A 27819-nucleotide genomic window follows, 5' to 3' on the forward strand; every position below is an offset into this window, starting at 1 on the left:
CCAATAGCTGCTGCCTTTCTCTTTAATATCCCCACACTTGGCCTGCGTCTTTTGTTTGGATGTCAGTCTCACTATCTCCTCTGCTCTCTGAGCATCGCTCCTCACCTCTTGCTAAAACTGTCAACAGGCTCTAGTTTGCAGCACCTACTGCTTTTCATGTTTTTTTTAATTGTCCAAGCCCATCAAAAAATCTGGCTCTAAAATAAAAATAGAAATTTATGGAAATATTCAGCAGGTCTGAAGGGCTATTGGTCCTGAAAAATAAATTCTCTTTCATTCTACACAGAATACTGCCCAACCTGCTACATAAATCCAGAATTTCCCATTTTAAATTCAGAGATTTCATATGGAGTGTTTTGATTTTCATTCTCAGGATACTGCTCTTTCAGCATTTCTTTCAGTGAGGTTTCTTATTTGAACAGTAATCTCTCTTCCACATCTAGCCGTCAAGTGTTTTTTTCACTAGCAGCTCTCTTGTCTTTCTGCATTACATTGGTATGACTGCTCTGATGAATTTCCCTACACTGGTCCTCTTTAGCTGGAGGCAGAGAGCACTACAATGTCCATCTGCACTGTCTGCATTGAGCTTGTAATAATTTTGCTTTGAGGCCATTTTTTAATCACATATGATTTTTTTCTTATGAGCTTCACTATTTTTCAACCTTATTTTTACCCCTTGCTATTTTCTATTTCTAAAATCCGAATTACGTTTAGTATGTTCCCTCGTGCAAATAAGAACAACATTGTTGGTACTTCTCCAATTGAATTGTAGCCTGCAATTATTCCTGATCTTCTGAGCAGACTGTCACTCCTAGGGGCAAATGTTACCCTTGATGATGATCTAAAGCAAATTGTATACCAGATCAGCTCCTCATTATACAGCTCATCCTTTCTCATAAAGTCAAGAAATATAATAATGACCATTCATACCAAACATGCAGAATGGCTGAGAAGTAAAAGATCCCCCAACACAGCGACTGTTTTAATGTAGATCTTTTAGGGTAGCTAGCAATTCCTTTAAAGCAGGTGTTCCCAACCTGTGGTCCAGGGACCTCTTGCTTATTGATGTTGGTCCATGGCATAAAAAATGGTTTGGAACCCCTGCTTTAAAGTAACAAACAGAAAAATATGGATCTTCGTAGATTGGAGAAGAACATCTGCCCATAACAGTTGAAACTATATATTTATTTTACTGAGATACAGTGTGGAGATACAGCCCTTACCGCCCCTTGAGCCACACTGCTCAACAATCCGATTTAATTATAGGCTAATTTCATGACAGATAAGGAATCTGATGGGGCAGAGACAGTCAGCCTGGTCATATGGAAGCTCACAGTACATGGGGAATGCAACCAGTATTCAGCAGTTCCTAAGACAGAGGTGGAACCAACAGCATGACATCAAGAATTAAAAGTTTAATTTAGAGGAAAACCCTTTGAGGGAGATGCTTAAACAGAAGAGATGCTGGAAACCCAGAGGAACACACACAAAATACTGGAGGAACAGTAGTTCAGGCATCATCTACAGTGCTGTGCAAGAGTCTTAGGCACACATAGATTTTGCTAGGGTGCATACAATTTTTGCACTGTCCTGCAGTAATTTCATGTATTGCATTGTAATGCTGTTAGTACAAAAAAAAACTTTGTGACATATGTGAGTGATGATAGACCTGATTCTGATATGGGTCTGTATCGTGGACTGAGATTGGGAAGGGGGCAGGGAGAGGGGAGGGAGTCATTCTGTGATGATCTGTAAACCAATTATTCAGAATCAACTGACCTTGCCTGGTGTCTCAGAGCAGGGTGCATCTGCACCCACACCAACCCCCACCCCTGGCACTCCTCTGCCACTAACCCCACGCCCCATGGCGCTCCACCCTCACCTTTCTCAACCTCTTTTGTTTCTCGAGCAAACATGAGGAAATCTGCAGACGCTGGAAATCCAAACAACAACACAAAATGCTGGTGGAACACAGCAGGCCAGGCAGCGTCTATAAGGTGAAGCACTGTCGACGTTTCAGGCCGAGATCCTTCATTAGTCCTGACGAAGGGTCTCGGCCCGAAACGTCCACAGTGCTTCTCCTTATAGATGCTGCCTGGCCTGTTGTGTTCCACCAGCATTTTGTGTGTGCTCTTTTGTTTCTGCCAGCTTTGCAAACTCATTCTCCGCTAATGTTGACAAAAGTCTATCGCGACCGAGCTGTGTGTATGTGCCTAAGACTTTAATGTATATTTACTTCTCCCTCTCGTTCTCTCTCTCCTTTCTCCCTTTCTCACTCCTCTCTACTACCCCTCTCTTCCCCCTCCCTCTTTCTCTCCCTTCCTCCCTCTCTCTCTTCCACTTTCTCTCTCTCCCTTCCTCTCCCTTTTCCCTCTCACCGTCAGTCTCATTCACACACACATATTTAAAATATAATAAAAATAGCATCTTTCGATCTTTCTAAATAATGGATGAATGATGAAATCTTCATGCTGTGTTTTGAAGAGCCTAGTCATGCAAATCAGTAAAACGTCCTGATGATTCTTGCTTTGCTGATTGATCTCGACCACAGCACTAACAGAAATATTTCTCACAATCCATCAGGACAAAATACAGTCGCTGCAAACTCTCCCACTCTTGATCCATGTCCTGATGACAACAAGGCTACTTTGATCTGAGTGTGACTATGGTTGAATGATTGTGAATCACTCGCCTGCAAAGCTCATAAATGAAGAATATTCACTTGAGTCTGGTGCTAACTTTGGTATGGTGTCATCTGTTGGATTCTTAAAAATAGAAAGAAAACAAAAGCAAAAATTATAAAAAGTAATATTGCATTCCCTCATATAAAAGCAGAATAGCTCAAAGTTATTTAAATAAAAATTCTCCTGATTACTAAGTAAACAATCAAATTCCTGAACTGTGCTGAGGAATACGATAGTGTAGTGGTTAGAGTGACACTATTACAGCTTCAGGCATTCCAGAGTTCGGTGTTCAATTCCGGTACTGTTCTGTAAGTGTCTCTGTACGTCCTCCTTGCAGAATGCATGGGTTTTCCACAGGTGCTCTGGTTTCCTCCTACAGTCCAAAGATGCACTACAATTACATTGGTAATTGTAAATTGTCCTGTGATTAGGTGAGGTTAATTGGGGCAGTGTGGCTCCAAGAGCTGGAAGGACCTACTCTGGACTGTGTGAATAAATAAACAACTAGTCGATAGGCATGTGTTGCTAATTTATTGAGATCGTGGTCTATAAATGTGCATGCTTTTATCTTGCATGATAGATGTTGGGCTCTTTAAGATTGTTATAGCCAGGGATGGTAGTGGGGACGAGCTCCCTCTAACTTTTAAATGCTCCCAATGGCTGGCGCCTCAAATAGCCTCTGACTACCAAGCCCAGCTCCTGGCCTTCACATGTGGTTTAGCTACTAAGCCTGGCAGAACTATTTCTGCTGACAGGAGAAGGGATAAAGGTGGTTACTGACACTTTCAAACCAGTCACTTTGGCAGATGGGGTTCATCAGCTGTAGTTGGCAGCTCATCTAGGAGAAGGAAAACTCCGATGTCAAACCTTTGCTGCCTTGCAGCTACGCCCACTCATGGGAAGGCTTCAAAAGTAAACCCCAAGGGAGAACTCCAGAGCTGGAATACCTAAGGCAGCCCTACTTTCAACTCAGCACTGACTGGTTCCTCCTGTGATGCTGCTGGTACCAGACTGTATCGGCCTCTGCTGTTTGTTTTGGTTCATCAGATACTTATGGAAGGAGTTTGCTACATGGGCAACAGCTTTCTCTCCATATCGTACTGCCCAGGCTTGTGTATCGTGTAGACAGCGAGGATACCACATCCATGGTCGACCCTGACCGATGGAGGTCTTGCTCAATAGACGCTGAAGCCACCAACATGGTGGGCAGGAGTCACCTAGGCATTTCAAAGGAAGCACGTGTCTCCCACAATTTTAAATTGTGCTTTTCTAGAGCATTTGCTGGAATTTGTGGTTAATAAAGAATAAGAGAGTAATATTTATATCTTTGTGATCTTATAGACCATAGGTGCAGAAGTAGACCATTAATTAGATTATTGAGATTTCTGCAACCACACAGCCAAGTGCTTGGGAATTAATTTCCTCAGCTGCTCTCTTCCCACAGGGGGCAGGTTGAAAGCTGGTGATTTTCTGCCTCCTATTATTCAGTGCGTGGACAAGGATCTGAAGAATGAATTGTGTAAGCTGACTACCTGATCAGTTTACAATAGGGGTTCCCAAGCTGGGGTCCACGGATCCCTTGGTTAATGATAAGGCTCCATGGTATAAAAAGGGTTGGGAACCCCTGGTTAACAAGATTTTGTTGTGTGTAATCAAAGAGCAACGTTCCTTCAAGAAGTGTTGTCTCCTTAAGACAAATTTTAAGATTTGCGTTCCGTAAGGTATGATGCTACTTGTGATAAAACAATATGTGTGTAGCAATATTGCCTTCAATCCCTCTATTTGATCCAATGTTCAAAATGATTTGTAGTCTTTCATTATTTCGAGGTTGTGGTTTCCATGAAGATGAAGCTAATAGTTTCATCAAATGGTTGCTGAAGTATTCTGACTCCCTCCAAGCAAGAGTTGGAATTATTATGTGTGACATTTTCCATAATTTCACATGTCCCATAGTAGTTCACAACCAAAAGAGTACTTTTGAATTGTAATCATGGTTGTAGATGCCAATTTAAACATGTATTGGTTCCACAAACAGCAATGCTGTTCAGTGTGATTAATGTTAAGCTGGGCACCAGGCAAAGCTCCCTAGCTCTTCTTTAAATGCTGTCTTATATTCACTTGTGAAATATACTTCAGGCTCAGTCTTTGGGTACATCTAAATATAGGAGCTCTGAATATATCGAACTCCCTTGGTATATTATGAGCTTAGGTTCCTGGGATGGATACAGTAGCGTAATGGTATCATAACACTTCACAGCACCATCTTTGATCAGTAAGATCAGATTCAATTCCCACTGCCATCTATGAGGAGTTTGTGCGTTCGCCCCGCAACTGCATGTGTTTCCTTTGGGTGCTCTGGTTTCCTCCCACATCCCAAAAACATACGAGTTAGGGATAGGAAGTTGTGGGCATGCGCTGTTTGCACTGGAAGCATGGCAGCACTTAGGGGCTCCTCGTAGCACATTGTTGGCCATTGATACAAACAATACACTCCGCTGTATGTTTGATTTTCCATGTCTTCGTAATGAATAAGGCAAATTGTTTCATCTTTCATCTTTGGCAATCTAATTGCTGTGAAAGCACTAACACTAAGATAAAGTTATCTTGTTATAGAACAAATTTGAGAAACAGGCTACACACAACTTGGATAGTGGTAGCTCTTGGTTGAAATAGAGAAGAAGATAGTTTCCAAGGAGATCAAGGTTGAAGTTCAAATTCATGTAGGGCTGGAGGAGGAATGAGGAAAGATTTGCTCCTCTCAGGTAATGTACTGAGTGTCAGAGGAGGCTGAGGGAGGATTGAATCAGTTAAGGTGATGGGAGACCCTAGTCTAAGTTTATAGCTGGTAGATAATGAAAAAAGTAATTGGTGAGATGGTAGGATGGTGGAGGAAAGACAAAATTGCTCAAGGACAACACACACTAAAAGCTGGAGGAACTGAGCAGGTGAGACAGCATCTTTGAAGAGGAATAAAGACTCAATGTTTTGGGCTGAGATTTCCAGCACCTGCAGAATCTCTTGTGTTTGTTACTCAGGCATGTTGTAGCCTAGAACTAAGTGACTAAATCCTCGTTGCTTTGAAAGAGTTCACAAATGAGCAATTGATTCTCACAAAGTTACTGACTGAGAACAGGGGTATCAGTAGAATAGATCTTCCCTGGGCACCATGCAGAAGAATGGCTGAATAACCTTTCTCGATGATGTAAAAACACGATGATCCCATGATGTGGATTGATGTCAGAGGTTGAAAATGATGCTGAGTTCAATCATCAACTTTGTCAATAGTACATCCAAGCTCAAACCTTGGACACTTGCTGTATATGCATTCTGCAGTCTTGTCTTCAAGCTTTGAGTAAACATTTTAGGATAGCATTCAACAATGTCCAACCCTTGCAGATTTGAATGAAAAATATCCCTTTTCTAATTTAAGGTGAAAATTAAGAATAAAATTCCTAAGCATGCTTACCTTCCAGATTAATGTTGTTACTTTTATGTTACTTCTGAAGCTGTGTGTTAAGATACTTGGTCTTGGTTCCTGGCCTTTGCCTCTGCTGCTCCCTACATTCAATGAAAAACTGCAGGTGAGTGAAGGGAACCAGGCAGAGGGAAGAAATACCATGGTTACGTGGTGCAGCTTCAAGAAATTAGAAGACACGATGCATAGAGCCTTTTATAGTAAGAGAACTTATTGTTAAACAAGTTAATCCCATGGCTGTGGTTTTTTATGCATCGATAATCAATTCAAGATTGAAGAAATATGTTTGAAGATATTATTTGTCTATAACATTCTACCTTCAAAATACTTTGCAAGACCTTAAATGTTAAAGATGGAGCCAGCAACCAATGTGACTAATGGCAGCGTTCTGCAGACAGTTCATAAAACGACTTCTTCTTTTCCTTCTTCTTTTAAATATTCTTCCACTACAAATATGTGTGCGATTGGGGCTTTACATTTTGAACTTCTTTCTTTGGGCCAACTGAGCAACCTGGCACCTTTGCTCCCTCTGAGGGAATTCGGCATGGCTGAGAGTGAGGTTGAGAGCTGAGTGTACAGGGTGTGCGGCCTAATGACAAAACCAGGACTGGCTCCGCTTCTCGATCACCTTGCTGATGAAAGCATTCTGCAAGATTGAGATCGACGAAGACGAGAGCAGGAAGCGAATGGGTACTCAGCACTGTCTGCCTGTGTTTGACAAGTCTCCCTCTCCCTCTCGCTCGCTGCTGCCAAAGGAAGGGGCAGCAGTCTTGGGTCTTGGGCAAGGTTTGTGGATTGGAATATGCGTTTCTGTTTTCTGGTTACCCTTATTTTTATTGATATTGTGCGTGATATTGATTGGGGTGGTCTGATTGTATGGCCTACAGTGAATGAACGGCACAGCGTTAAATTGAAATAAACTGAACGAACCTGAACATTTCTAGTCTATTTCAAGGACTCTACTGATTGATGTCCAACATTCATTCATTTTTTTGCCATTTGCACATTTTTTTCTTTTTTTATTGCATGTTGGGTGCTTGATATTTTCTTTGAATGTGTTTCATGGTGTTTCTTTGTTTTGTGGCTGTCTGGGAGAAGACAAATCTCAGGGTTCATTGTAAATAAATGCACTTTTCATCTTTGAAATGAAATCCATTGCAAGTGAAAGTACCATTGCTCACTTAAAGAAAATGATCTGGAAACACTGTTTATCAGACATTATCTGTGCAAAGAGAAACAGTTAACATCAATGGAGCGCATTGAGGTAGAACAAAGGAAAACAAAAGCAGAATGCAGAATAAAGTGTAACAGCTACAAAGAAGCTGCAGTACTGATAGACTCTAAGGTGCAAGATCATAATAAGACCATATATTGTGGGAATAACTGAGACATGGCTTCAAGCGGACAGGGCCTGGGAAATGAATATTCAAGGATATACATCTTATCGAAAGGACAGACTGACTGACAGAGGGGGTGGGGTGGCTCTGTTGGTGAGGAATGATATTCAGTCCCTTGCGAGGGGGGACATAGAATCTGGAGATGTAGAGTCAGTATGGATAGAATTGAAAAATTTTAAGGGTAAAAAGACCCTAATGGGAGTTATCTACAGGCCCCCAAACAGCAGTCTGGATGTAGGGTGTAAGTTGAATGAAGAGTTAAAATTGGCATGTCGCAAAGGTAATGATACAGTTGTCATGGGGGATTTCAACATGCAGGTAGACTGGGAGAATCAGAATGGTACTGGACCCCAAGAAAGGGAGTTTGTAGAGTGCCTCCGAGATGGATTCTTAGAACAGCTTGTACTGGAGCCTACCAGGGAGAAGGCAATTCTAGATTTAGTGCTGTGCAATGAACCGGATTTGATCAGGGACCTCGACGGAAAGGAACCATTAGGAGATAGTGACCATAATATGATATGTTTTAACCTACAATTTGAGAAGGAGAAGGGAAAATCGGATGTGTCAGTATTACAGTTGAACAAAGGGAACTATGGAGCTATGAGGGAGGAGCTGGCCAAAGTTCAATGGAACAATACCCTAGCAGGGAAGGCAGTGGAACAAAAATGGCAGGTATTTCTGGGAATAATGCAGAAGGTGCAGGATTGGTTCATTCCAAAGAGGAAGAAAGATCCTAAGGGGAGTAAGGGGCGGCCGTGGCTGACGAGGGAAGTAAAGGGCAGTATAAAAATAAAAGAGAAGTATAACATAACAAAGATGAGCGGGAAACCGCGGGAGGACTGGGAAGCTTTTAAAGAGCAACAGAAGATAACAAAAAAGGCAATACGCCAGGAAAAAATGAGGTACGAAGGTAAACTAGCCAAGAATATAAAGGAGGATAGTAAAAGCTTCTTTAGGTATGTGAATAGCAAAAAAATAGTTAAGACCAAAATTGGGCCATTGAAGACAGAAACGGTTGAATTTATTATGGGGAACAAGGAAATGGCAGACGAGTTGAACAGGTACTTTGGATCTATCTTCACTAGGGAAGACACTGACATCCTCCAGATGTAATAGTGGCCGGAGAACCTATGGTAACGGAGGAACTGAAAGAAATTCACATTAGGCAGAAAATAGTGTTGGGTAGACCGATGGGACTGAAGGCTGATAAATCCCCAGGGTCTGATGGTCTGCATTCCAGGGTACTTAAGGAGGTGGCTCTAGAAATCGTGGGCACATTGGTAATCATTTTCCAATGTTCTATAGATTCAGGAACAGTTCCTGCTGATTGGAGGGTGGCTTATGTTGTCCCACTTTTCAAGAAAGGAGGGAGAGAGAAAACAGGGAATTATAGGAATTGACGTCAGTGGTGGGACAGATGCTGGAGTCAATTATAAAAGAGGAAATTATGACACATTTGGATAGCAGTAGAAGGACCAGTCCGAGTCAGCATGGATTTATGAAGGGAAAATCATGCTTGACTAATCTTCTGGAGTTTTTTGAGGATGTAACTATGAAAATGGATAAGGGAGAGCCAGTGGATGTAGTGTACCTGGACTTCCAGAAAGCTTTTGATAAAGTCTCACATAGGAGATTTGTGGGCAAAATTAGGGTGCATGGTATGGGGGGCAGAGTACTGACATGGATTGAAAATTGGCTGGCTGACAGGAAACAAAGAGCAGTGATTAACAGGTCCCTTTCGGAATGGCAGGCTGTGACCAGTGGGGTACCGCAAGGTTCGGTGCTGGGACTGCAGCTGTTTACAATATACATTAAAGATTTAGATGAAGGGATTAAAAGTAACATTAGCAAATTTGCTGATGACACAAAGCTGGGTGGCAGTGTGAAATGTCAGGAGGATGTTATGAGAATGCAGGGTGACTTGGACAGGTTGGGTGAGTGGGCAAATGTATGGCAGACGCAGTTTAATGTCGATAAATGTGAGGTTATCCACTTTGGTGGCAAGAACAGGAAGGCAGATTACTATCTAAATGGAATCAAGTTAGGAAAAGGGGAAGTACAATGAGATCTAGGTGTTCTTGTACATCAGTCAATGAAAGCAAGCATGCAGGTACAGCAGGCAGTGAAGAAAGCTAATGGCATGCTGGCTTTTATAACAAGAGGAATTGAGTATAGGAGTAAAGAGGTCCTTCTGCAGCTGTACAGGGCCCTGGTGAGACCCCACCTGGAGCATTGTGTGCAGTTTTGGTCTCCAAATTTGAGGAAGGACATTCTTGCTCTTGAGGGAGTGCAGCGTAGGTTCACAAGGTTAATTCCTGGAATGGCGGGACTGTCATATGTTGAAAGATTGGAGCGACTGGGCTTGTATACACTGGAATTTAGAAGGATGAGAGGGTATCTGATTGAAACGTATAAGATTATTAAGGGATTGGACACACTGGAGGCAGGAAACATGTTCCCGCTGATGGGTGAGTCCAGAACTAGAGGCCACAGTTTAAAAATAAGGGGTAGGCCATTTAGAACAGAGATGCGGAAAAACTTTTTCACCCAGAGAGTGGTGGATATGTGGAATGCTCTGCCCCAGAAGGCAGTGGAGGCCAAGTCTCTGGATGCATTCAAGATAGAGTTAGATAGAGCTCTTATAGATAGTGGGGTCAAGGGATATGGGAAGAGGGCAGGAACGGGGTACTGATTGTGTATGAACAGCCATGATCACAGTGAATGGCGGTGCTGGCTAGAGGGGCCGAATGGCCTACTCCTGCACCTACTGTTTATTGTCTATATGACCATGATATAGGACCAGAAGTAGGCCATTCAGCCCATTGAGTCTTCTTTGCCATTAAATCATGGGCTAATCCAATTCTTCTAGTCATCCCCACTCCCCTGCCTTCTCCCCATACCCTTTGATGGCCTGGCTCATTAAGAACCTATCTAACTCTGCCTTAAATACATCCAATGACTTGGCCTCCACAGCTAATTCCACAGGTTTTTGACCCTCTGACGAAAGTAATTTCTCCACATCTCAGTTCAAAATGGACGTACTTCAATACTGAAGTCATGCCCTCTTGCCCTAGAATCCCCTACCATGGGAAATACCTTTGCCATATCTAATCTGTTCAGGCCTTGTAACAATAGGAATGTTTCTATGAGATCCCCCCTCATTCTCCTGAACTCCAGGGAATACAGCCCAAGAGCTGCCCAATGTTCCTCATATGGTAACCCTTTCATTCCTGAAGTCATTCTCGTGAATCTTCCCTGAACTCTCTCTAAAATCCTTTCTAAAATAAGGAGCCCAAGACTGCACATAATATCCTAGTGTGGTCTCACAAGTGCCTTATAGAGCCTCAACATCACATCCCCGCTCTTATATTCTATATCTCTAGATATGAATGTCCACATTGCATTCGCCTTCTTCCTGACCGACTCAACCCGGAGGTTAACCTTTAGGGATCTTGCACAAGGACTCCCAAGTCCCTTTGTATCTCTGCATTTTGAATTCTCTCCCCATCTACATAATAGTCTGCCCATTTACTTCTTCCACCAAAGTGCATGACCATACACTTTCCAACATTGTATTTCATTTGCCACTTCTTTGCCCATTCCCCTAAACTATCTAAGTCTCTCTGCAGGCTCTGTGTTTCCTCAACACTACCCGCTCCTCCACCTATCCTTGTATCATCGGCAAATTTGGGCACAAATCCATTAATGCCATAGTCTAAATCATTGACATACATCGTAAAAAGCAACGGTCCCAACACCGATCCTTGTGGAACTCCACTGGTAACCGGCAGCCAACCAGAATACAATCCCTTTATTCCCACTCTATTTTCTGCCAACCAGCCGATGCTCCACCCGTACTAGCAACTTCCCTGTAATTCCACAGGCTCTTATCTTGTTAAGCAGCCTCATGTGTGGCACCTTGTCAAAGGCCTTCTAAAAATCCAAGTACACCATATCTACTGCATCTCCTTTGTCTACCTTGCTTGTAATTTCCTCAGAGAAAGGCAGTAGGTTTGTCAGGCAGGATTTTCCTTTCAGGAAACCATGCTGGCTTTGGCCTATCTTGTCATGTGCCTCCAGGTACTCCATAATTTCATCCCTAACCATCAATACCAATAACTTCCCAACCACTGATGTCAGGCTAACACGTCTATACTTTGTTTTCTGCTGCCTTTCACCCTTCTAAAATAGAGGAGCAACATTTGCAATTTTCCAGTCATCTGGTACAATGTCAGAATCTATTGAATCTTGAAAGATCATCATTAATGCCTCTGCAATCTCTCCAGCTACTTCCTTCAGAACCCGAGGGTGCATTCCATCAGGTCCAGGAGATTTATCCACCCTCAGACCATTAAGCTTCCTGATCACCTTCTCAATCCTAATTTGCACTGCAGAAACTTCACTTTCCTGACACTCCTGAATGTCCGGTATACCGCAGATAACTTCCACTGTGAAGACTGATGAAAAATATGCATTCAGTTTCTCTGTCATCTCTGCATCTTTCACTGCAATATCTCCAGCATCATGTTTTACTGGTCCTATATTTACTCTCATTTTTCGCTGTAATTCCAGCCATTGTCCTTCCTGCAAATATCCCTTTTCAGTCAACTTCGGCCAGTTCCCCTCTCATGCCATTGTAATTTTCTTTATTCCACTGATATACCGACACATTGGATTTTATGTTTTCCCTCTCAAATTTCAATGTGAACTCGATCATATTGTGATCACTTTTCCCTAAGGTTAAGCTCTCTTATCACCTCTGGGTCATTGCACAACACCCAATCCAGCACAGCTGATCCCCTAATGGGCTCAACAACAAGCTGTTCTAAAAGGCCATCCCTTAGACATTCTATAAATTCTCACTCTTGAGGTACAGTACTGACCTGGTTTTCCCAATCCACTTTCATGTTAAAATCCTCAAAGATTATCATGACAGTACCTTTCTGACACACCTTTTCTATCTGCTGCTGTTATTTGCAATCCACATCCCGGATGCTGTTTGGAGACCTGTATACAACTGCCATTAGGGTCCTTTTACCCTTGCCATTTCTTAACTTAACCCATAGAAACTCTGCACCTTGCAATCCTATGTCATCACTTTTTAATGATTTAATATTATTTCTTATACACAGAGCCACGCCACCCCCTCTGCCTTCCAACCTATCTTTCCGATATGCCATATATCCTTGGATGTTCATCTGCCAATGGCAGCCATCTTTTACCCAAGTTTCAAAGATGGCCACAACATCATATTTGCCAATCTGTAGCAATATAATGAGGTATATGGTGAAATCAAGTGTCCATCTTTCTAGGGGAGCACTGTCTTGGAACAGTGGGTTAGAAGGCATCCTTGAACTTTGTGGTACATGCTTTCAGGGTTTTTTATTTTCTGCCTGATAGAAGAGGGGAAAGAGAGAATGTCAGTGAGAAATGAAAAAAAAAATGAGGTAATTGTAAGTCCATGGGCCATGCCCAGTAGATCAGGTTGCCCCTGCTCACATTCATAGCACAACACACACGCACAAGCACAATCACCCTCTAACTACCATATTAACACATTCGACTGGTTGTACACTCTTAGATGTTCCCTTCATTCCAGCCATCTTTTCTGCTACCTTATCCTTAACACAAAATTACCTTTTAAATCTCTACCACTTCTGAAGAAGGATCTCTCAGAACAATTACTCAGTTTCTCTTTCTACTGATGATGATGGAGCCTCTGAGACTTCACAACCTTTCCTGTGTTTTATTCAAAATTTCATAAATCCAGCTTTTTTTTTTCAAATGCTATTGTTTGTATTCCCTGAATTGAAACCACTGTCTTTGTCTCTGATATACTCTATAATTACTAACACCGCCTTCTCCCTCGTCACAGTCTCAGTATGAACCAGAATAGTGGTAACAGTTTTAAGCCAAACGTGTTCTCCATCACAAAAATTTCTATCTTTGTAATATCACCCATTTATAACCTTCTGAGAGCTCAAATGTAGCTGAGTCAGCTGGAGAGATCTGCAGTTAGAACCATTTGCATGCTACTTTAGACAGCAACACTCCGTACAGCATCCCCTAACCAAGTAATCCCTACTGTACTGGCTGTAAAATTGGCTCAGTTATCAATCATTTTTATTCTTTCAAACCTACGTTCATCTCTTGACCAGTAACACACATTTTAAATTCCTTCACTGCCCGTTGCAGCTTTCAGCCCTAAACCACCCTTGAATTATCAATTTTCCTCTAAGTATTATGCTTGTATGTCTCATTTTGTCTTTGGATTATCATTTTTGTCTTCGTAATGAAGTTATATGACATGAAAACAGGCCCCTTAGCCCAGCAGATCTGCACTGACCACCAAGTAGCTGCCCACATCAACTCTACACTAATCCCAGTTTTGTTTTTGATTCTCTCCTTGCTTACTTACTTACTGGCCATTATGCCACTGGCACTTAGGGAAGGAATGAAGGTCCTTCACCTCTGGTAGTGTTCAAGGCTTCCTTCACCATGCCTGTAGCTTCCTCTTGGCTTTTACTACTGCCAGTCATGCAAGTCCTGAGTGGAGACTCAGGAATAGCGTCGCGCTCAGATGTGGAAGGATTCTCCGTTGCTGTTTCTATAACAATTTTGTTTTACCAGTCAAGGTTATTAACCCTGAAGTGAACCCCTGAACCCGGAGGACAGGTGGACCACTGTTTAGACTGGCTTCTACCCTTTGACCTGTTTGGCATGGGTGACCCTACCTAGAGCCAAAGCATGAAGCCTTGACTCCAACTAACATAGCTCTCTAGGTCATCGAGGCGCACATGTCTCCAATCCTTACAAGGTTGTGGTCCTCTTGGAGGTCCCCAAACTCCCATTAATTCCTTCCAGGTTCTACCACCCAACTACAGATTGCAGGTCCTTAAGATATAATGGCCATTCAACCCACACAGGAGGATGAGGAGAACTCAGAGGAACTTTAGACAATCTTAAGGAGAACATGCAAGCACAACATAGACAGCCTTCGAGGTCAGGACTGAACCAGGGTCCCTGGAGCTGTGGGATATCAGGCGACAAAGTGCACCACTGTGTTACATTTGAATCATATATGCCTTATTCTCTTCATTCAGTGGATACTTTAATAGGTTCATCTGTACACCTGCTCATTAATGCCCATACTTAATCAGCCAATCGTGGCAGCAACTTGATGCAGAAAAGCATGCAGACATGGTCAAGAGGTTCAGTTGTTGATCAGACCAAACATCAAAATGGGGGAGAAATGTGATATAAGTGACTTTGACCATAGATATGTAGCATCCAGGACATCTTCAGAGAGTGATTCCTCAAAAAGGCAGCATCCATCATTAAGGATCCCCATCACCCAGGTCGCTCCCTATTCTCATTACTACCATCAGGAAGGAGCTTCAGAAGCCTGAAGGCTCACACTCAACTATTCAGGAAAAGCTTCGTGCCCTCTGACATATGATTTCTGAATGGATATTGAACTCAGGAACACCACTTCGCTACTTTTTTGTTTTTATTTTTGCACTACTTATTTAACTAATTAATAAACACTAGTCAATAACTGCAATTCCTATTTTTTCTCTATTATTATGTATTGCATTGTACTGCTGCCACAAAGGAAACACATTTCACAAACTATGCCAATAATATTTAACCTGATTCTGAATGATTGCTGGTGCCAGATGGCGTGGTCTGAGTATCTAAAAAACTGTTGATCTCCTGGGATTTTTGTGCACAACCGTCTCTATATTTTACAGAGGATGTTGCAAAAAAAAAACCCAAAATAAAAACATCCAATGAGTGGCAGTTCTGTGGACCAAACTGCCTTGTTAGTGAGAGAGGTCAGAGGAGAATGGTTAGATTGGTTCAAGCTGACAGGAGGGATACAGCAACTCAAATAACTACGCCTTACAGCAGTGTACAGGAGCATCTCTGAGCCACAATATGTCAACCCTTGAAGTGGATAAGCTACAAGACCACAAATATATACTCAGTGGTGACTTTATTAAGTACAGGTGGTACTTGATAAAGTGGTCACTCCGTGTAGTACTTCCTTTCCTAACCTCCTCATGTCTGCTTAATCTTATCCAGGACGTTTTATTTAATTGTTCCTATTATTCCTTGTAAAGGAACTTTTGAATTCTTTTTTAGGATATCTGACAGTTTAGAAACACATTTTGTGGTGATGGAGTCTTCAGTAGCAATGTTAAATTGTTTTCATGTTAAAAGTACATGAAAATATTCGGTTGACTTCACAGAAGCAAGAAGGTGCATAGTATGAAGAAAGAATCAGATTCTGACATTAGATGTGCAGAGAAGCCCATTTCATCACAAGTCTATGTCTTAAGAATTCTGAAGTGTGACCCAGTAGTATTTGACAGAAATCATCATGGGAGCCAGGTGTGATTATGTAATCCTGATGATATTCAAATCAATCCTGTTCAGATTCTATTTAGGGCATAATTATTGCCTCCATAGATGCCGCTTGACTTGCTGAGTTCCTCCAGCATTTTGTATGTGTAGTGCCCTGGTTCCCATGGTTGGTATTTTTTCTCTGTTATGCTTTTCTGTCCTCTGTGTAAGTGGCTTGTTCTGGTTACTGTTGAAGATCAGAGATGGGAGAGGTGTGTGCCATCAGATCGTGATGAACGGATTCAGGGGAGGGTTCTCTGGTGAGCGACACTAAGGTTGGGCTTTTGAGAGGGGAGAAGAGGGACGTCACTGGAGAGAAGAGGTCAGAGGAGTCGACCCGGAGTGGGGGTCAGGATTTGATGAAGCCCGAGGAGATGGAAGGGGAAACTGTGAGCTCCAACTTGTACACATTGGACTGCTTCATTTTAAATGGGCCCTTTTCTTTTTTTGCTTTTTCTTTACTAATCCTTGAGTCAAATTAAGAATTATAAAGCCAAATCTTTTAATTGTATGTGGTGTACTGTCTGTTATTCCGTGGTACTTATTTGTGACAGGGTAGCAAATCACACAGCATCCACACACACAGGGGGATTTGGGGGCTTGCACTTCAATCTCCCACATTTGGCAGGGTGGGAGAGTGTCTTCCCTTGACTTACACAGCCAACAGAAACAGAATGTCATCCTGTTTAAAGGTGGAATGGAGTCAACACACAAGACTGTTTATTTCTAAGTGTCTGATTCTTTATCCTATAACCATTGTCACTATCTTTCTAAACTAACTTGAGTGGGTTATCATCCTGAGAAAAAGCCCTGTATGAACACTAAGCATGCATGTCTTGTCTGTTGAGGTGAGATTCAAAGGGTGGGGTGTTTCGAGATTACTGTAACAGTACTAACTGCCTAGAAGTAGCCGCAATATGCTTTAGAGTGGATAGGATAGAGTCAGACCGTGTGCGTGAGTGTGCCATTCAAGCAAGTTCAGAGGGCGGATTCCTCACCAGATGTGCTGTGGAGTTAAAACTCATTTGCATCAGAGTCCTGTTATTCATGACAATTGTTCGCGATTTTATGGAAATCCAGAATTTGTTGCTACTTACCGTGATAAATGCAGCACTTCATTGTGCAATGAATGGCATTCCCTAGCCAGTTCTGGCCCAGCCAGTTTCTCATCCATCAATCCCCGAGGAGCTGAGCTTCTAAGTGCTAAATACAAATGTCTAATGGATTAAGGGAGAAGATGTGTGTGAAATAAAACAGGGCCGTTGGTTGCTGTGTTTCTCCAATTATTCCACGTTGCACCACTGAGCCTCACTGCAGCGTATCCGAGACCAGCATCGAGCTGACAGATTACACTCAGCAAATCACGACCCGCAAAGGGCATTCTGTTGAACCAGGACCAACACATACATTAACAGCAGGGGGTCGACTGTGCCAACAGTTTTACCATTTTGAAGAGTATTGAGCTTGATCTATTTAGATGAACTGCAGTCAGGATTACCATCTCTTCGTGAAGCTGGGATTTTCACTATGCCAAACTACTTAAATATCATATCCCACTTTTTCCATTTATACTTAAACAGTATTTTGATTAAAACATCCACTGCAGCTCCACAGACACACAGATTTCTAAATATGTACCAATTAAAATTGTGCAGCATCTTCCTGATCATGAGTTGACAATACTATCAATTTATTTATGTCGAACAATCACCACAGAAGTGGAAATTGCAAGCAGACCACTGGGACTATTAAAGGATCACTCAGCTCTCATTAAAATCACTGTAGAACTTCAAGGCCAGTATCCATTAATGTCAGATTCGTTTTGTGCTCAGCTACGGAATGCTGTCCGCATGAAGCAAGCAGGAAAGCCTCTCTAGTTTTGCTCGCTTAGCATTGACTGTTTATTTTGAGGCGTTTCTCTGATGTATGACATGCTCACTCTAATTACTACCTTAAATCAAATTTGGTTCTGACTGAAAGAGCATTAATTAATATCAGAATCCCATTGGGACTGAATTGAGGGGGGGGGGGGGGCTTCCCTTTGAAATTTTGATGCCTTTCAGTTTTTCCTCTGCCTTGTTGTATTGTAAATCTTCAGAATGTATGATGTGTGGGTGGAAATGTTTCATGTAATCTTCCAGAGCTAAACAGTCGGCAGTGTGGGTGCTAATTAAAAATAAAATGCAATGATGGAAGACAGCAATGGTTTACATGCCATGAGAACATTTTAAAAATGTTATCAATTTTGCCGGTTATCTCTGGGATAATTATATTCATTACAGATTATTCAATGAGGCTGACTCCTCTGGATAATGAATTGTTGAATTGTTAATAATGTTAATAAATAGGCGGCACATTTAACTAGCCATTCTATTTTATTTTACTCATACAGGTGGAATTTGAGGACAAGAATATTATCAGGGCATAATTGTTGCCTGTCACAAATGGTTACATTATATTACATTGACCAGCAGTGTGAAGGTATAAGACAGTAGGATAGAGGAGGTAAATAGTTTAAATTTTCCTGCAGCTATTCTGCATGATTTACCTGAGCATCTAAGATTGCACGATTGATGAAAACTGGCAATGTTAACCCAGATAGTTAACAATTGTTAATGGATGGTGCCGGAGCTCCGAGTTTAATCTGGATTGGATTCTAGTTCACATTCCGATGTGTTCCTGGTTTCTGGTCGCTCCTTTTCTTTCATTGCTATTTTGGGCGATTTTGATTGGGGCAGCCTGCAGGTGACAAACTGCACAGATTGAACTGAACTGAGAATGCCTGGACTCTTTCAATGTTGTGTTATATATTCTGTATTTGGCATTCTTTTTTCACTGTTGGCGTGATTTTTATGGGACGGTTTGATTTTCTTTGAATGGATTTCATGGTTTTCTTCATTCGTGGCGATCTATGAGAAGATGAATCTCAGGGTTCTATACTGCACACATACTTTGATAATATATTCCAATTCCAAAACCTCTCTGTAACACTATGGGGCAAAAAAAAACTATTTGGATTGGGTGAATTTGTGACTTCACATGTAATATCTGTCATTTGCTTTTAGGGTTCAGTTCTGGATGATTTTTTTTTTCTTAAGATGTTAGATTAAATCATTTTAATATCAGTTTACAGATGAAAAGCAAACTGTGATATAATGGTCATCTTCAAAGTGCCTTTTGTGCAGCTTCCAACCTTGACTCCAGCCTGGACGTTGACCGACACCTCCAGGCCAGGACGTTACGCACTGCCTCTGGAACCCCGATCTCCCTTTCCCCCACCACCACTCTGCAGTTCTGTGTCCCTCAGGTCCACCGCCAGCTCTTGAGTCCTCGGAGGCTCTGTCTTCCCCTCGCTCTACCTTCCCTGAACACCCCAACTCTCCCCTCTCCTCAGTCATGACCGACCCCCGGCTCTCCTTTGATCCCATTTCTCATCTGTGCTGGGTCTTCACCATTCTCTCTGACCTTTCCCTCTCTGAGGCAGAATGTTCTGTCCTCAGTAACAGCCTCACCTTTGTCCTCTGCACCCGCACCTCAGTGAGTTCCGTGCCCGCCATGACGCTGAGCTCTTCTACTGCCGCCTCTGTCTCTGTGCCTACTTCTTTGGCAAGGACTCTCCAGCCCACACCGATGACCCCTTCTCCCATCTTGAGCCCTCCTCCTCTTCCTGGACACCCCGCTCTGGTCTTCTGCCTGCTCTGGATCTTTTCATTGCAAACTGCCAATAAGCCGTCTACCATCTCGACTTCACCACCCCTCTCCAATTCCAACCTCACTCCTTCCAAACGTGCTGCCCTCCACTCTCTCTGCACCAATCCTAACCTCACCATCAAACCCACAGATGGGATGGAGGGGCTGCTGTAGTACTCTGGTGGATTGACCTCTATGAGGCCAGGCAACAACTATCAGACACCTCCGTATCTGCAGATTTTCTCTTGTCTATAATGGTTACACCTAGATTAGGTGTTTTAGCTTAACAACTGGAGTTCAAAAGGAATTGAAAACAATTTAGAGAAATGCTGTTAAGGTGGAAGGATTTTCAGATGCCAGGTTCTTGTATCTGGTCAGCAGATCTCTCTGACTACATGGCCATCAACAAAAATTACAGGACCTTCTAACTTTTTTGACAGGAATCATCTAGCTAGAGACAGTGTGACCAGTGGACTTCCCTGTCAGTAGTTTTCTGAACTGCCCCCTGTTGGTAACTTTGGTGAACTACATATACCTGTCTGGACAGGCCCCCCCCCCCCCCCACCCCGCTGACTGCTCCTGTGGCTCCTAATGCTACAGTGAAGGAAGTGAACCTTCCCAATAACACCCTCATTCAGATACTTCTGCCAATTGTCATCAGTTTCCCTTCTTGCTCATGCTCAATCTATGCATCCTGTTCCCAGCCATTCTAGAGAGTGAAATGGCCTGGATCTATCTCTTTACATTCCTTCCTGGACTTTGCTTTAGAAATAGGCTTACCAAGGATAGCAAAACAAGCTTTCCACCTGCACTACTTCCCATATAACCAAGTAGCATGTGAGGGACAGAGACCCTACTCTCTGGGAAACAGTTTAATGGTCCCATTCACCTCGACTAACTATCACTAACTCTCCACTTTCAACTCTCTGCCTTTAGGCCTTCGACACGGTTTCCATAAAGCCCAACATAAGCTCAAGGGACAACACCTCATGTGGAAGAATGACTTGAAATCCATCGAGTGCCCTGATATGGTAGAATGATTTTCTTGAAATACCTCTTCAATTGAATCTCCTACCTACCACAATTACTGCAGGCAGACCCCTCTAGTTTTATGCAGAAAAAGAACTTTATCTTGTAAAGTTCTGCTGTCAGGTAGTGTGAATCAGTGCCCACTGGCTACTTACCTTTCTCCTCTGATTTTTTTCTTATTTACTCATCAGGATCGTTCATGATGCTAAACAGTCTGTCATATCTCTTGATGTCTCTGGCTTCAATCCATGTGACCCGTACTTCATAAGAGCATAAGACATAGGAGCAGAATTAGGCCGATCTTCCCATCAAGTCCACCACTCCGTTATAGTTGATTTATTACCTCTCTCAACCCCTTTCTAGTGCCCTCTACCCTCAACCTTTGAATCCCTTATTAATCAAGAATATATCAACCTCTGCTTTAAATATATCCAATGACTTGGCCTCCACAGTTGTTTATGGCAGTTAATTTCACAGACTCACCACCCTCTAGCTAAAGAAATTCCTCCTCCTCTTTGTTGTAAAGGTATATTTTGAGGCTGTGCCCTCTGGTCCTCGACTCTCCCACTATAAGAAATATGATCTCCATATCCACTCTAGGTATTTAATTATGTGATAGGTTTCAATGAGATCCATTCTCATTCTTCTGAACTCAGAGCCATCAAACACTCCTGACACGTTAACCCTTTTAACTCCTGGGGTCATTCTTGTGAACCTCTTCTAGACTGTTTCCATTGCCCTCAAATCCTTTCTTAGAATAGGGGTCTCACCTGCTCACAATACCCCAAGGGTGGTCTAACCAATGTCTTCTTTTTTCCCTGCACAGCTGTCTTTGTTTCAGGTCCCATTGTGTCTTCTGTACCTTTCCAAGGACATTGATAGCCTGTAAGATGTGATGTCCTGAATTTGTCATACTCTGCTGGTGTTTAAACAAGGTGTAGCAATAACAGCTTTATTATTGCAATCGACGGTCCCAAGCTGCCTCAGTAAACTTGATGTACAAAGAGAAAAGTTAATAGTGAAGTACAGCGATGCCACAGCAACGTTCTGTTGCCGAGTAAGTGAATAGGCGAATGGGTGGTTTGCTGGGAAAGGCAGTGAGGGTGTAAGAGCTGTTTCAGGTGGTTTACATGCTTACATATTTTTCTCAGAGAATTCATGGATGTGCATGTCTGTGGAGGCAGCGAACAACTGTTGCAGAGCACACGCAATATAATTCTGATCTAATCAAGATGTAGAAAAACAATTAAAAAAAGGAAAACTGATGACATACAGTCTCCGACCCAGAATGTTAACTTTAATTCTCTTCCCACAAACTGAGCCTAACCTGCTGTGTACTTGCAGCCCCCTCTGTTCCTGTTTTTAGATTTGCCATTTTTGATTTTCACTTCCTGCCACATGATGGGTCTCTATGGTAACCAGCTTGAATTAATTAGGATGTTAACCATTGCCACACCAATGTATTTTACGACTTTATGTGCACATATAACAAAGTTGTACTAAACCAAGTAAAATGTATACTATCACAATTCTAAACTGATTACTAAGCTCTTGCTGTTTTCCATATCACATTATGCAAGGCAAACAGTATAATATTGAGTTTTATGTAGTTATTTAGTTTTACTTTGATTTCTGTATTTGTTACAAACATTGGTAATACTTACTGTCAAACTGCAGTTGATACAGTTCCTTCCTCCGCACAGATTCACTTATAGCCACTTCAGGAGAGACACATACATTTTCAGTAGTCGTGTGGTCTCGTAGAGAGGGCCCTCTGGCACAGGAGAAGGTCAACAGGTGCTCAGTACCGAGCCACTAAGGATCGAGACCTGTACACTAACAAGACAAAGGCCACACTTTGGGTTTAAAATGCTTATGGACATTTTAATTGGTTGTGATTTAACATCATAATTAACCCAACCCAGCATTAGTCATCGTCATTAACTGCCATGTCTCATGATCATGATTATACTTAGCAAATATTTCTACAGAAGCTATTTGCCGTCGCCGTCTTCTGGGCAGTGTCTTTACAAGACGGGTGACCGCAGTCATTATCAATACTCTTCAGAAATTGTCTGCCTGGTGTCAGTGGTCGCATAACCAGGACTCGTGATATGTACCAGCTGCTCATACGACCATCACCGCTTGCTCCCATGGCTTCACATGACCTGACTGGTGTGGGTGGGGGGTTAAGCAGGTGCTGCACTTTCCCCAGGGTTGACCTGCCAGCCAGTGGAGGGAGGGAGTGCCCTACACCTCCTTAGGTAGAGACCTATCTCCACCCTGCCACCCAGCAACCATAGTGTGGATTATTTAAGGACAGAAATTTAAAGCTCCTATTTAGCAGCAGTCTAATTTATGGCAATAAGAGCTTTCATCAACTATCCTGACCTTCAATGTTGTCTACATGGACTTTGGACATTTCTCCTCATGTTCTGTGTATATCCTTTGGGTGTTTCATTTATTTTGCCTCGTCCCAAAGACCTGAGGGTTTGTTGGTTGGTTATTGGTCACTGTGAACTGCCTCTAATTTGTAGGTGAGTGGTGGAACCTAGGGGGGCTGTGACTATGAGGAGAATAAAAAATGGGGCTACTTTTGGGCCAATGTAATGTCAAAGAGTAGTTGAATGTTGGAGTAGAATTAATTGGCCAAAGGTTTCTTTCCCCCCCCTGTCCTGCAGCTTTCTATAATTTAAATGTAGGAACAGATGTCAGAGACTGTGCATTTTCTAAAGACTAATGAAAAGTTGTGCTTGAATTCTGGTCTGGATAGGTTGAAGCTTTTGCCCCTAGTGTGAGAAAACACAACTGTTTAAAAAGGTTTCCACAAAGTGACAACATTGAATAGACTGAGCAGGGAGCATCGATCACTGCCTGATCCTCTCACCTGATGCTTCTTAATCTGTGGGGAACAGGAGGGAAAGCAGTTGAGGCCAAGATCAGATTAGCTTTTATCTTATTGAATGGTGGAACAGACCGGGAGGTAGAGATGGGGCTTATAGTCACCTCTTCCAATTTCTTATGTCTTTAGGTTTGATTTCTTGACTGGAATACAATCTGATTTCCCCTGAATCATGATCAGGCTTTTGCATATTTCCTGCTCTTGGGAACGACTTGAGATTTGGATGATTTAAATTTGGGCCAGATTGAAAAGGTCAGGGTGTCGGGGTTGGAAGCGAGGGACAGGCTGGTTCAGCTCGGGTTTACTCTGTGCTGGTCTGCGTCCTTCTGAGTCACCTGGCATTGTGAAGTTCAGTTCTGAATGCTGTTTGCTTGCCTTTATGTTTGCATGATCTGTTTCTGACTCTGACTTACAGCTTCATGTTTGATGGATTTGATAAAAACATTGTGATCTTTCAGCTGCTCCGGTTGCAGAGGTCAATTTTCACCGACACAGAGCTGGTAAAAGCATCTGAGGACAGTTCACATCTAGAGAAAGGTCCGCCCTGAGGGAAGTCTATTTTGTGTGGTCAGAGTGCTTTAAAAATGTGCCAAAAATGCCGAGATTTCGCACCAGGCTATGGCAGTTAATTGAAAGTAGGAAACTCACTGATGTGTTCCAAGCAGCTGTAAAACATTTGATGGAATATTATGTGTCACCTGAAGTCTCTCAGCTACTCGTTGGTGTAGTGTGGAGGTGATAATGGATTGGGTTGCTTGGTTTACTTGGAGATTAAATGACATAAGTGTGCAGTTATGGACCAAGTTGTGGAGGATCAGCCACTGAAATGGATGAACAGTTTACTGACATTTAGTAAGAGCTGCATTAGAATTAAAGGAAATACAGTCAATGTTAGGCTAACAGGGTCATTAGCTGAACTCTCAGACTGAAAGCTAGCACTGACACTGCAGCTCGGAATCAGAAACTGAACACTGCTCCTTTACCGTGTCAATCTAAACTGTAGTCTTCTTCCCAGAAGAGGGATGAAGGTAATCAGGGAGCATAGACCTTTGGCTAAGTCTCAGTAAGACTGAAATGAGGGAGGGAGTTAAAAATGCAGTGTAATGCTAATTATCTAGAACGTGCATACTCAGGAGCGCGATTGCAGAACCTGCTCTGCAGCCCACTGGCAAGGGTGCACAGTCCCTACAGTAGGATCCTACAGTGGTTGTGGCGTTCTGACTGTGAAGAGCATTCAGGATAATTGTTCCTCTGAAAGAGAGATCCCCGTTACTCAAATCAGGGATATCTCCTTGGGTCACCCTCTAATAGTCAGGGCAGGGACGTCTCCCTGGGAGCATTCACCATCCTCCTGCTTCTCTTGCTTCTTCTGGTCCACGGCATCTGCTTCCTGGTCTTCTGCCTCCGGGTCCTTTCTGTTCGCCCGGCACCAGGTACTGTCTTCTGCAGAATGCCTCACACTACTCTATGATGTCCCAAAGGTGGAGGGATCTCCTCTTCTAGAGACAGACAACATGCTTCAACATTATCCTCACGTTCATACATTGTGCATGAAATCTGGCTGTTGCCCTCATCGTGATGTTCATTGCAATACCCCAGCAATTACACCGAGGACTTGCTCCAAGTTGGGCTGTTTCGATTCAGTGGCATCTGCCCAAATATGTGGGCAATATGTCCTGCCTGAAAAAGACAAGGGCAGTCTGGCTGTTAACCACCCAGTCGGTCAACTCTCAGTCATTTACAATGTAATGGGAAGTATCATTGATAGCAGCATTCACTCAGTCTGCTCACAAATACCCACAGTGTTTAGACAGTGGGAACGTTTCTATTAATGAAGATAATGTCTACACCCAGCGGGTGCCTGTGGGAAGTTAATAACACTGGCCAATCCCTAGTGCATGAGATGTCAACAATTCTTCACTGAGATAGCAAAAATAATGTCATTCCTCAATGAGGACAGACTTGCTGACCCCTCTGCGATGAATAGCAAGACTGGAGCTCTCAACATGATCCAGAGGCCAGAGAGTCGAGGATAATTGTGACCTTACCCTCCATAGGGAGAACAGTCCAGGATGAGAATGTAGCTGCGGATTGTCCCCCGAACATCACATCTCAGTTACTGCCATCCTTAGAAAACTGTTCACCAAATGGATCTATGCAGAACCTGGCCTCTCTGAAGACTGTTTATACATAGAGTCTTCACAGATGGAAGTTTTCTGTGCTGTTTTCCCATATATCCTGACCTTTCCTTAGCTGCTTACAGCTTCCATCCCAGAGCCTTCAGAAGGGTATGTTATTGCAACTGCAGATGCCTGGCCTTATTTCAAGATCGACACAGTTTCACTCGGAAACAAATTAGTTTGGGTAAAATCAATCCGGTATCACACATAACTGAAGGAGACAGTGCTACGTGATCGAATTTCTAGGTACTCGTTATTTATCTGAGTCCATTTAACAATAATCTGCCTCTGCTTCTCCCAAACATTGTGGGTGTACTTTCCCTGTTGCAGGGGCAGAGTTTGAAAGACCACCAGCCACCCTCAAAATCTGGAGAGTCAATTGATAACGTGATGGCGGTGAGAATTTTGGATTAAAAAAAAAGCTTAATTATCTTAAGTGCTTAGAGCCCTTGAACACTCGTTTAATGAAATTATGAATATTGCTTTAGCCTGCAAATTTAGAGAGGAAGGCAAGATTCTGGCAAAAGAAGTTGAGGGAGGCTGGCCACCTGTGCACTTTAATAAGTGCTGTGGCTTCTAAACAGCTTATTCAGTGGCAAAATGATTGCAGCCACGAGACATCCATCACTTCACATGAGATAAATTTTTTACTACAGTCAATATATATCCCTGGCCTATTGGTCTCACCTCAGTAACACCAATAAATTCTGGATGGTACTTCTTAGCCTTATTAATTACTTGATTGATTTAGACAGAGCAGGCGAAGGATTGTGTTCCCTTAAGGTTAGGGGCTGTTAGAGTGAGAGCGATTGGTAACATCACTGGCATCTTGGTTACTCTTTACAGTCTGTCATCTCTGGGCATTTAGTTGTATTGCATTCACATTCACTTGCTACCATGAAAAGGAGTGCTCGTTTAGGATTATGAGTGATCTGTGTGGTGCCCTGCCCCTGTCACAGTGCTTTCTTTCCATGTCTATCAGTGCAGTGATACCTCCTGTCTGTTGGAACTCTTATAGCGGGACCAAAACGTTGAGGTTTATATGTATAACGACACATTCTCCTTTAGCTCTCATTGACAAACTTCTACAGATGTGCAGTGGAGAGTGAGCTGACTGGCTGCATTACGGCCCGGTATGGAAACGCCACTGCCTTTAAACGGAACATCCTATGAAAGGTAGCGGATTCAGCCCAGTCCATCATGGGTAAAGCCCTCCCAACCATTGAGCACATCTACATGAAACTCTGTCATAGGAAAGTATCATTAGAGCCCCTCACCACCCAGGCCATGCTCTTTTCTCACAGCTGCCAGCAGGTAGAAGGTACAAGAGACTCAGGACTCACATCACCAGGTTCAGGAACAGTTACTATCCCTCAACCATCAGGCTCTTGAACAAAGAGGTTAACTACACTTAGATGCCCATCCATTGAGATGCTCCCACAACCAATGATTGAACTCAAAGGACTCTTTATCTTGTTATTCTATGTTCTCGTTATTTATTGCTATTTATTTATATTTGCATTTGCATAGTTTGTTGCCTTCTGCACTCTAGCTGATCTTTCATTGATCTTGTTATAGTTTCTATTCTATAGATTTGCTGAGTATGCCCATGCGAAAATGACATAAGACCATAAGACAAATGAGCAGAAGTCGGCCATTTCATCATGAGCTGATCCAATCTCCCCTTTAGTCCCAATCCCCCGCCTTCTCACTTTTGATGCCCTGACTACTCAGATACCTATCAATCTCTGCCTTAAATACACCCAATGACTTGGCCTCCACTGCTGCCCGTGGCAACAAATTCCATAGGTTCACCACCTTCTGGCTAAATTTTTTTCTTCACATCTCTGTTCTGAATGGGCGCCCTGCAATCCTCAAGTCATGTCTTCTCGTACTAGACTCCCCTCCCATGGGAAACAACTTTGCCACATCCACTCTGTCCATACCTCTCAACATTCGAAATGTTTCTATGAGGTCCCCCCTCATTCTTCTAAACTCCAAGGAGTACTGTCCAAAATACATATATGTATTTTGATAATAAAATTTACTTTGG

General features: G+C 42.7%; 1 protein-coding gene across 2 annotated transcripts in view; it reads left to right on the forward strand.

Moving 5' to 3' along the window:
• Positions 1–27819, forward strand: part of LOC132379621 (inactive carboxypeptidase-like protein X2) — a 188616-nt gene that overhangs the window by 60757 nt on the left and 100040 nt on the right. The window lies entirely within an intron of this gene.

This window comes from Hypanus sabinus, chromosome 22, assembly GCF_030144855.1.
Source record: "Hypanus sabinus isolate sHypSab1 chromosome 22, sHypSab1.hap1, whole genome shotgun sequence".
NCBI classification, from domain to species: Eukaryota; Metazoa; Chordata; class Chondrichthyes; order Myliobatiformes; family Dasyatidae; genus Hypanus; species Hypanus sabinus.